Genomic DNA, 11,351 nt, shown 5'->3' with positions numbered 1-11,351 from the left:
AATTTGCCCAAGGTCCAATAAGTGACAGGGTTGGAATTTAAACCCCAGCCTTCCTGGCACCAAAGCCTGTATTTTTTTTCCAGGCCTCCATACCATTGGTAGGAGAATGATCCCCAGAACATGGTTAGGTACTTACTAAAAGCTTCCTTTGTGTCCCTACAGGGTCCACATCCTCATGCATTTTGGTCCTGGTGGTGCTGCTCTCTGTGACCCAATCAGTCTAGGACTGACTGAATCTCGGCTCTTAACCTGCTGGCCTCAGCATCTTTATGTGCCTAAATTCTACAGTAATGTTATTTCATGGTCCTGCTTTAACATGTTCCTACATTTTATATTCAGGAGAGCTTTGTTTCTTGGGGAATCATGATAACAAGGCTTCCTCATACTATAGTGACTTTGGTGCATTTACTGCTTGGGGGTCATAGCATTGGCTGTGCAGGCCCAGAATGCGTCCTTCTCTGTTGTCTGAAGGATTGACTTCTTGGATAGCTTTGGCAATGGTGGCAGAAGCTTACATAGAGCACAGGAAAGCCTCTCATAGTACCAAGTAGCAGAGCAGGACCTGCTTTGCAGTAGCCCGGTGTGTAATCAGAGCTGTGCGTTGTGTACAGATATTTCTATTCCTTAACAACTGAATGGCTAGGTGTCCATTCATAGATTGACATTCAGTAAAATAACTTCTATATGATAGGATTTGAATTGGTCTCAGTTGTATTTAGGATTGTTTTGTTCCATTTTATTTTGCTAGAGGTTGCTTTCCATAAGGGTATATGTTCTAAGTAACATCAGTGTGTGATAAATATCTCATCTTTTATATTTATGTGAACTAAAATGTATTTGAGCTCTCATATCATGGGCCTGTGAAAGCACTCACCTTCAATTAGGGTTATGTCAAGATCTTAGAGGCTCACTGCATGGCTAAAACTTTGCAGAAGTTAGATGTCTTCATTTGTCATATCCTCTGTTTTGCTCAGTTATGGTGGAAACACATATACCAGATACACATGATTCCTTCAGGAAGACAACAATGTGTGACTTCCTAGTCAGTTTGCAATAGGTCCCTGGGGTAAGTGTCTGGTCTACCTTCATTCACTGGAGTTTTCTCCCTGAGGAGTCACTTCCTGCCAGGCAGCAGGGCTGAGATGGTTCATTGGGTGTCAAGTTTGAGAAAGACACAAACTGAAACACCAGCTCTTCCTGGGTCTCAAGTTTTCTGGCTTTCACAGTGGAACTATACCTGTGGCTCCCTGCTTCTCAAGCCATTGGACTCTGTGCAATATACTGCAAGAGACATATTATAGGTATGAGATTAATGCCAGTTTAGCCCATGTGAGACTCTTATAGAACTGGCACTACATGCCACTTAGCAGTATATTACAACCTGATGTGAGTTTTCCAACCCTGTCTGGTGATGTCCAGGAGACAAGGCCCATAAGCACAGATGTAGTGATCATAAGCCTTGAAACAGAGCTCTCCTTACAATATCTCAAACTCCCAAGGGGTAGGGGTAGTGGGAGGGGCAGGGTAAAGGAAAGAAGGGAAAGAAAAAATGATGAGAAATGGAAAAAATGGAAATAAAGTCTTTGTAAATAGGGAAGGGTGGAGGGGGTCAAGGGAGGGCTAGGAATGGGGAAAAAATAAGAACCAAGATGCATCATGTAAAGGTACAAGTTCCCAAAGAGAAATGTAAATGTGTTGTATACCTAAAATGTACCAATAAAAGAATTTAAGCGGGGGGGGGGGGGGAGAAATACCCAGGAAATGATCCAGACTGGATAAAAAGGGAAATGTCTTAGTAACTTTTCTTGTTGCTAGGACAAAATACCCAACACCCAAAATTAAATGAGGAAAAGTTTATTTTGGCTCACAGTTTGTAGAAGTTTCAGTCTATAGTCAGCTGGCTCCAAGGCAGGGTAGCATGGTAGAGGGGCATCACAGAGGATAAATAGCTTATGGTGTGGCAGGCAGGAGGCAAAAGGCAGTAAGCAGCAAGCAGCAGCCTGCCCCCCTTTTTCCTTCTATCCCATCCAGACTACAAGCCTTTTGGGGAGTGCCACCAACACCCAGGGTGGGCCTGCCCATTATTCAGACCCAGAACCACTTTGGAACAAGAAGAGACCCAGAATAGCAAAAGCAATTCTAGGTAATAGAGACATGGCAGGGGGTATCACAATCCCCAACCTGCAACTCTACTACAAAGCTACTGTGATAAAAACAGCATGGTACTGGCAAAGAAACAGACCTGAGGACCAGTGGAACAGATTAGAAGATGCAGAAACAACGCCAGACACACTCAGCCACCTCATCTTCAATAAAGGAGCCAACCATCCTCACTGGAGGAAAGATAGCCTCTTTAATAAATGGTGCTAGAAAAATTGGGCTTCAACTTGCCAAAGATTAAAACTAGACCTCTATCTCTCACCATGCACTAAACTAAAATCAAAATGGATTAAAGATCTAAATATTAAAATAGAAACTCTGAACCAGTTGGAACAGAGGTTAGGTAGAACCCTTGAAGACATTGGTGTAGGAAAAGATTTTATGAACAAAACCTCAGTTGCCTGTGTACTAGCACAAACAATCAACAAGTGGGATCTCTTCTTATTAAAAGGCTTCTGCACAGCAAGAGAAACCACCAGCAGTGTGAAGAGACAACCCACAATGTGGGAAAAAATCTTCACCTGCTCTTCCTCAGACAAAGGTCTACTATCTCGAATCTATAAAGAACTTAAAAAGATCAGACCTCCCAAATTTAAAGACCCAATCCAAAAATGGGCATCTGAAATGAACAGACATTTCTCAGACAAAGAAGTAGAAATAGCAAATAAATACATGAAAAAATGTTCAACATCACTGGTCATTGGAGAGATGCAAATGAAAACAACACTGAGATTCCACTTCACTCCAGAAAGAATGGCTGCTATCATGAAATCAACCAATAACAAATGCTGGTGGGGCTGTGGGGAATGAGGAACCCTGATCCACTGCTGGTGGGAGTGTAGACTGGTGCAAGCACTGTGGAAATCAGTATGGAGACACCTCAAAGAACTAGGACTGGAAGTCCCATTTGACCCCGGTATTCCACTGCTGGGGATCTTCCCCAAAGAATTCAAAGAATCATACCACAGTGATATATGTGCACCCATGTTCATGGCAGCACAGTTTGTAATAGCTAAAACTTGGAAACAGCCCAAATGCCCATCAACTGGAGACTGGATCAAGAAAATGTGGTTTTTTAATGAAATGGAGTACTACTCAGCCATACACAATGAGAAATTAGAGACATTTATAGCTAAGTGGATGCACATTGAGGCAATACTCTTAAGTGAAATAAATAGGACACACATGTAAATACCAAATAGTTTCTCTGGTGTGAGAAACTGAAAGTGTAAATAAGGACTAAATGTATAATAGGTAATGTGGAATAGGAAGAAAAGGGGCAAAAGGGAAGGAATTTGTAGGGCTAGGGGAAAGGATAGAAGGGAATGGGATTAATATGAGAAAATGGAAAAATAGGAACCAAATCTTTGTAAATAGGGAGGAATGGAGGGGTTGAAGGGAGGGCTGGGCAAGGGTGAAAAATAAGGGCCAAGAGAGACTATGTAAAGGTGCAAATCTCCAAGGATGAATGTCATTATATTATATACCTAAAATGTACCAATGATTAGAATGAATAATTGATAATGCAAAATAGGAAGAAAAGGTCCAAAGGGGTAGGGGTAGTGGGAGGGGCCGGGGAAAGGAAAAAATGATGAGAAATGGAAAAAATGGAAATAAAGTCTTTGTAAATAGGGAAGGGTGGAGGGCGTGAAGGGAGGGCTACGAATGGGGAAAAAATAAGAACCAAGATGCAGTACATAAAGATACAATTCCCAATGAGAAATGTAATTGTGTTGTATACCTACAATGTACCAATAAAAGAATTTAATACAAAAAAAAAAGAGAAAGAGATGAAATAAAATATATTCAAAGTTGCAACAAAAGATGTACAATTCAAATTATTGCAGGGAAGGCCAGGGATTTAGCTCAGTGGTTCTGCCACCTGCCTCGAAAGCAGAAGGTCCTGAGTTCAATCCCTGGTACCAAAAAAAACCCCAACAAAAACAAATTATTGCAGAGAAAGTTTAAATCTAGTAACAAAGTTAATGATGAATAGTGTGTACAGCAGGAAAACAAAGTATATTACTTTTCTAGTGCAATGGAATGAATTACCACAAAACCTAGTAGCTTAAAATAATTTTTACATATTAGCTGATAATTTTTCTGGGTCAGGAATTTAGGAGCAGCTTATCTAGATGGTTCTGGCTCAGAGTCTCTAATAACGAAGTTTGGTGAGGCTGTCCCCTGGGGCTGTAGTCACCTGAAGACTGGAGTGGAGCTCTAAGACCTGCCTCCCACATGTTGGTAGAAAACCTTGCTTCTCTACTTGCTGGAAGAACTCAGTTCCTTGACACATAGACCACTCCCTGGGGCTACATGAGTGTCGTCACAAAATGGCAGCTAAACTCCATCAGAGTATGTGATGGAGCATGTGAGGAGGACTAATCTCAATCTCACACCATTTCTATCCCTAACCTGCTTGTTACAAGTAAACTATTAAATCCAGATCATACTCAAGGGAAGGAGAACTAAGACTGACCCTTTGAACAAAGGAGTGTCAAAAATTTGTAGACATGTTTTAAAACCACCACATGAAGGAAGATATTGGTAAAATCCATCTATAATATAACATTTGGGTCGTAGTACACAGTGTCATACTATATTAAAGAGCAATAAATATCATGTGTACTGTTAGCTGACATTTTGCTTTAACGTTTGACCAAATCACATTTGGCATACAAATATATAAATATTAAATGCTTGTGTTTCTCTATTAATTGAAAGCTTGTTTGACCGGCAATTTTGTTTAAATGTTCACTTTATGCACCACAATGCTGACTGTTTTGGAATAAGTCCTAAATGTCATATCAGTTATGTGGGTAGAAATGGAAGGCATCACTAGACAAAAACAGTTTGCTTCTAAATGCCTTCTATCAAAGTGCTTTATTCATAGAATACAAGCAGTGCCCAACCATATTTATTAGTTGTAGTATTCTTTCTTTTTAATTCTCTCTCTCTCTCTGCCAAGAAAATGGTAGCATCCAATAATGCATTTTAATAAATAAGAATACTTGATGTTAAGAGGCTAGATACTTGCTTGAATTTTAACTAAATGATAAATTATATTGAGACATTTTTATGAAGTTAATATTTCTGACTACAATTGATACTATGAGTGGTTTGCTTAAATGATGCAATTCATAAGGAAAGCAAGCAGTTAAATCTTAAGGATCTGGAATCTGATTGCCTATGAGGCACTCATAGGCATTTGAAGACTATGAGGACATTCACATGCTGTGGCAACTATAAACAAGCCATCTAATCGCTCCATGATTCAATTTCATTATAAGTAAAAAGTGTTATAATAATATCTGCCTCAAAAAATTGTCCCAAGTATTTCATGGGATAATCCATATAAAATGCTTATTCTGCCAGATATTTATCACAAAATAAACATATTTTTAATAATATTCCAAGTTTAAATGGAGCATATTAGGTTACTGAGGAAATCATACTTGTGGTGAAAATAGCTCAATTATCATGGCTTATAATCTTTTACTAATGCTACATTACTTCTCTTAATTGTCTAAGAAAAAATATATATAACCTATTTCAAAATATTTTAAACCTATATCCACATACTGCCATAGAATTTTAAAAATTATTTAGCTGAGCCAGATGTAACCAAATAGTAGATTAACAATCCTTAGGGCTGAGGATTTAGCTCAGTGGTGCCGCCATCTGCTATGCAAGCGGAAGGACCCAAGTTCTATTCCCGGTACAAAAAAACAAAACAAAACAATCCTTCACTCAGCTCTCCCTGTATAAATCACTCAATTTTCAGAATGGTAGTAGGTATGTTCCTCAACTTCAAGTGTACAGGAGAACTGGAGTTAGTCTTTAGTCTTTAGTGAGAAATCTACCCTAATTTCTGGCCTATGTTGAAGTCTAATGTCCATAACTTGCTATGAAATTCATCTACTATGAACTAGAGTTTTCTATTTTAGCAGTAATGGAAAATAAGGAAGGTGATTGGATAAGAAAACTGACCTATGAATTGAGCTATTTGTCATTTAGCTGGATATGAATATTTTGAACAAATATTTTAACACTTTTTCTCTTCTAAGTATCAAATAATTTATTTTTAATTTCTAGAATATTTGGGATCTTAAATTGCATAGACTCTGTCTTCTAAAATTGGTGCTTGCTTTAGAAAATACCTAATGACCATGGGCCCACAGAAGCTAGAGTTTGAGCATCCCTGATGCAACAGTAGAAATGCTAGATATATAATGTATGAAAAAGCACCATGAGATGAAACAGACCATACAAATGATAGAAATTTGAAAGATGTCACCAGTGACTCTACGGGAAGAGAGATTTGCCTAGGATATTGCGGAATGACGTGTAAGTAGACATCCATAGACATTAAAAAGGACAATTTTTCAGGCATGGAAAACTGTATACAATGACATGATGGTAGGAAGGTTTAGGGCTTGTCCAAGGGACAGTGACTAGAACAGTCTGACTAAAAAGGATAAGAGATAAAGACCTTGGTTAGAGCCACATGATGTGGGTTCATCAAATACTTGGTCCCAAAGCTCCGGTTCAAACATACACTTACAAACTATATTTAGAAACAGTATAAAAGTCAGAAAGTGGAAGAAAAAAGTAATCATAAAAAGCATTAAGAGCCAAGGCTTATTGTCTTCTTCTGTATATCAGCATGATGTTCTATATCACCAAGATACACTTTTCTACCCTTCTGAAAAATAATCCATGAAGAACGTCATTCTCTGTCAAAAAGAGAAACCTCTCTTTGTATAACAAAAGTGATGTGAGGAAATCATTAAATTGTCATGGTGTTGTTTTTGCTATGCGATGGCAGATTTACAGGCCTTCACTCCTTGTATTTATGGCTATGATGGGGAAGACAACCAAAGTGGATATATATCTCCATGACTTTGAGTAAAATTCAAAAGTCATTTCAGCGATTGGAGTTAACAGAATACAATGCTATTCAAGAAATGTACATGAAGGCATTATTCTATTAAAAGCTGTGTCCATCATTTAATTTTATGAGCAGGGAACATACTTATTCTTATATAGAAAGCAATTCCTGAAGCAGGTGGCTCTCCTCTTCCTTTGTCTTTTAATGCCCAAGTATCTGGCTTTGTTTTTCTGGAAACAGGAAGTCTTGACCTTTCTATTTTATTGCTCCAAGGAAATCCATTTTTTCATTGTTGATGGGTTAACACTAAATTAACAGCCTCCCCTCCCCCCACACATAACCAAGAATTTGAGCAGTGCTGTATATGTTCATCCTTTTCCTCCTTACATTTTCACAAGAAAAAAAAAATTCTTAAGAGAAAATAAGAATCAGAAACCTTGCTCCGTGGGTGGTTTTGTAAAAGACAGTTTAGTTAGTTAGCTTATGAATAGCAGCTAGTTAAGAAAAGGGCCTGAGTTAGAGTTGAGTGATTAGCCAATTGATAAGAATTAAAATAAGAATAGACAAAAAAAAAAAATAGACAGTGAAATAAGAACTAGAACTTTAATAAGGGAGCCCCTGAGGGGATAGGTACTAAGGGAGTTTCAGTCTCTTCCTACTAAGTTACTGTGTTTCTAGGAATTTTTAAATGCAGAATAACTGGTTTTTCTTTAAAATCTCTACTTCCTTTAAATTCCACTCACTGGGTAACTGGTTTAAAAAGCCTGAGCTCCAATTGGTCATTTTAAACCCACAGAGCTACCTATGATAGGTGCCCATGAAGCAACTGAGCAATTTCTGTGCTCTGCTTGCCCATAAAAACTTCTGGACTGAGGGCCCATGTGACCCACACCCAATCAGGAGCTATTTTTCTTCTTAAATTTGTAAGAAACACTTTTCTAACTTTCTCCTTTTTGTCCACAACTTCATTCTTTGACTTTGTGAGGCAATGAGCTCAGTTTGCATGGTGATAGTTATGTCTCATGGTGGGTAGAAGGGCCTGGGCTGTCAGAGGATACACATGGTGCACACGGGTAGCAGTTTGTAGAAGAATGGTGTTGATTTAGAGCAGCATGAATGAAAGAGGAGCACTTTTCAGATTAGGTCCTTCAGGATACCCTAAAAAATGATGGTGCCAGATAATAGGAGAGGGTGAAGGTTTTCCTAAGAGTTTCTCTGACTCCATTTAATGATAGCTTACTCTAGTGACCTGTTTACTTCCCTTCTCTCCCAGTACCCCATGTAAATTGTAGTAATGGATCTCCTATTCAGACAAGACCATGTGGCAGAAGGAATTATGGACCATCAGCAGATATATTTCAACAAATTTCTAACACATGAAAAACAAATGGAAAAATGATGTTAACTAAAAGTAGAGAACGCTTCAAACCAAGACATTTGCAAAAGTGAGCAACATAGGAGGAAAGTTTTCATCTCAAAATGATCTCTGTGAGACTGTAGACCTGGCAGTGGCATCTCTGGAAGGTGAGGAGAAAGGAAGATCAGGACTGAAAGCAATGACTGATAGAAGGGTCTTGAGTCAGGAGATTAGGGTAGGGCAAACTGGCTGGGGCAGTGGTTGTGACCTATTAATTACAAAGTTCCAGGACATGTATGTAAAACAGTTCCCAAAGCTCTGCACATAAAACCAATCAGGGAGTGCTATCTTCACTTCTTCTCATGAGAACTCAAACAGGTTTTTGATAGGTTGACCTAGACCTGATGTCAACCTGAGGAGTAGGAAATACAAAAAGACAACTACCATCAAGCTGGGGCCACTATTAACTCTTTCAGTGGCTCACCCTGTGTTTTGCAGGATATATATGTTTTCTTACCTTTAGTTGGCCCAAACTCACTCTGCAGAGCATATTTCTATTATTTTCTTATCTGTAATAAAATGTGAAACCTCACTAACCTTTGCACTTATCTTTACCAATTCTTTCTTCAGGATTCTAGAAGGAGACTCCAATGCCCCCAAACCCGGTAACAGTCCAAGAAAAAATATGCCCTGTCTTCTCCATAGGCAGTTATCAACCAGCTAAGAATTTACCCTGAAACAAAACAACCAACCAAAATCCTGAGAACACCTCTTTCTGAAGAAGCTGAACAGATTATAAGCCATTTAGTGAAGAATTACAAAAGAAAGTGTACTTGCTGAAATTCTACATAAAAACTCAGTTTGGCTTCTGGGGACTCCTACCCCAATATTAGTATCTGGTTCACTGTTATTCACACTGTAGAAAATAGTTTATTTAGTTAGCTTTTGAGTAAGGCAGCTAGCTAGAGAAGGGCCTGGTTGGGTGACCAGCCGTATTGATAAGAATTGAAATAAAGATAAACAGTGAATTAGGATTTGAACCTCAAGAGTGAACTTTCTCAGGCAATATGTGATACAGTACTCTCCCTACTAAGGGGAGTCAAAGCCACTCCCTACTAAACTCCTGAATTTTGAGGAATTTAAATGCAGTGAACTTCCTCAAGCAACATGGAATGCAGCTGACTTCCTACTAAAAGAAAATATAGCCACTCCCTTCTAAACTCCTGAATTTTGAGGAATTTGAAATGCAAAATACCAGTTTTTCTCCAAAATCCCAGTTTCCTTTAAACCCTACAAGTTGAAGAACTTGGTTAGAGAGGTTGAGTTCAAATTGGTTATTTTAAACCCACAGAGCTACCTATGATAGTTGGCTACTAGACAGCTGAACAATTCCTGTGCTCTGTTTATCTACAAGTAGCTCTGGATCAAGAGGCCATATGACTACTCACTCTGGATTCCTCCTGGAAACCCAGGAGCCATTATTATTATTATTATTATTTCTAATAAAGCTACCCTACTCTCCTCTTTTGGTTTGCCACTTCACTTTTTGACTTTTGCAGAACCATGAGCTCAGTACAGAGGGTAACAACACTGAGCCATGAGTTGTCAGTTTGTGATCTGCACGCCTACATCCATATAGTTTGCTGTCAGTACCTCCATTCATAAAGTAAACTGACAATCGAGGACTCCTGGATACTTCATCCAAACATCCGGTATGAATGATAAGATCAAATTAAACAAAAAGAAAAACTGACAGAGAGGAAACAGAGATGATAAAGGAATTAATAATAGCTGAACAAACTCTATTTCCCTAAGCAATATTGCATCTATAAACTGATAATTTAGGATATGAAAACCTGGAGCAACCAGAGAACAAAAATAAGTCCTAGAAATTTAAAAATATACACAGTAATTACAAAAACAGAACAAAACAACAACAAAAAACAGGTTTAAAGATAGGAGATAGAAAAAAAAATCTGCCAGAAGAAATTGTAAAATGAGAAATAGAAAATTGAAGAAGAGATTAATTTATAGAAAAAAGAGAGCCAAAAAGTGAACTGGAAGACAGGTACAGAATACTAAGATTAAAATCTTCAGATTAGCAGAGAAACAAATGTCCTTTAACTGAAATGGTTACCCTATATTTTCTCTCCCTTACCCTCTCTCTCCTTCCCTGTTCACCTCTTTTTCACTACATAGGTGGTATAAAGTAAAGCCTCACAACATGAAGAAGCCCATAACGTGTTCAAACCACCTGTAGGTTTTTCTCTTGGATTGTGACTGGGTAGAGGTGGGAAGGTAGACAAGTGTTTTGTATTATTTTTTGTTATAAGCTACCTAAGCTATTCCTCTTTTTAATCAGGCATGTATTAACTAGATTTTTAAAATAAGACAAATATCTGATTATAGTGGCAAAGTGAATGGAGAAAAGTATAAGAGCCCCTAGCCCCTTGTTCTGGAATCCTTTCTGCAAATTGTTAATGACTGTTTTCCCTCCTACTTTCTGTTGTGAAGTGCCTGAATCCTCCTCATCTGCCATCTGGTATCAAGACCCATTTAACCCTCTCTACAACCTTGAAAGCAATAGAAGAGGAAAGAGAAATTACATTTATGAAGGAGCTATAGTTGGGTTGTCAAGTGCCCCTGAAAGGCTCTTGCATCAGAAGCTTGGTCCCCAGTTGGCACTACTGGAAAGTGGTGGAAACTTGTGAGGCGTAGGGAAGTTTTAAAACTTTTGAAGATGATTCTGGGACCTCTGTTCTCTTTTACTTTCACGCACTCTCTCTGTGTTGGCCAGCGTGCACTGCCTCAGCACAAGACCAAAAGCAATGGGGCCAAATGATTGTGGACAGAAAGCACCCGAGTTGTGATCTAAAATGAATCTTTTCTCTTTGTAAATCAAGTATATAATATACCAACATAAAGCTGACTAGCACATATTTA

This window comes from Heterocephalus glaber, unplaced genomic scaffold (genome assembly GCF_053883595.1).
Source record: "Heterocephalus glaber isolate CG9 unplaced genomic scaffold, H.glaber_assembly_v1.0 deba00001481, whole genome shotgun sequence".
Lineage (NCBI taxonomy): Eukaryota > Metazoa > Chordata > Mammalia > Rodentia > Bathyergidae > Heterocephalus > Heterocephalus glaber.
The sequence above is the reverse complement of the archived record's forward strand: the minus strand, read 5'-3'. Positions refer to the sequence as shown.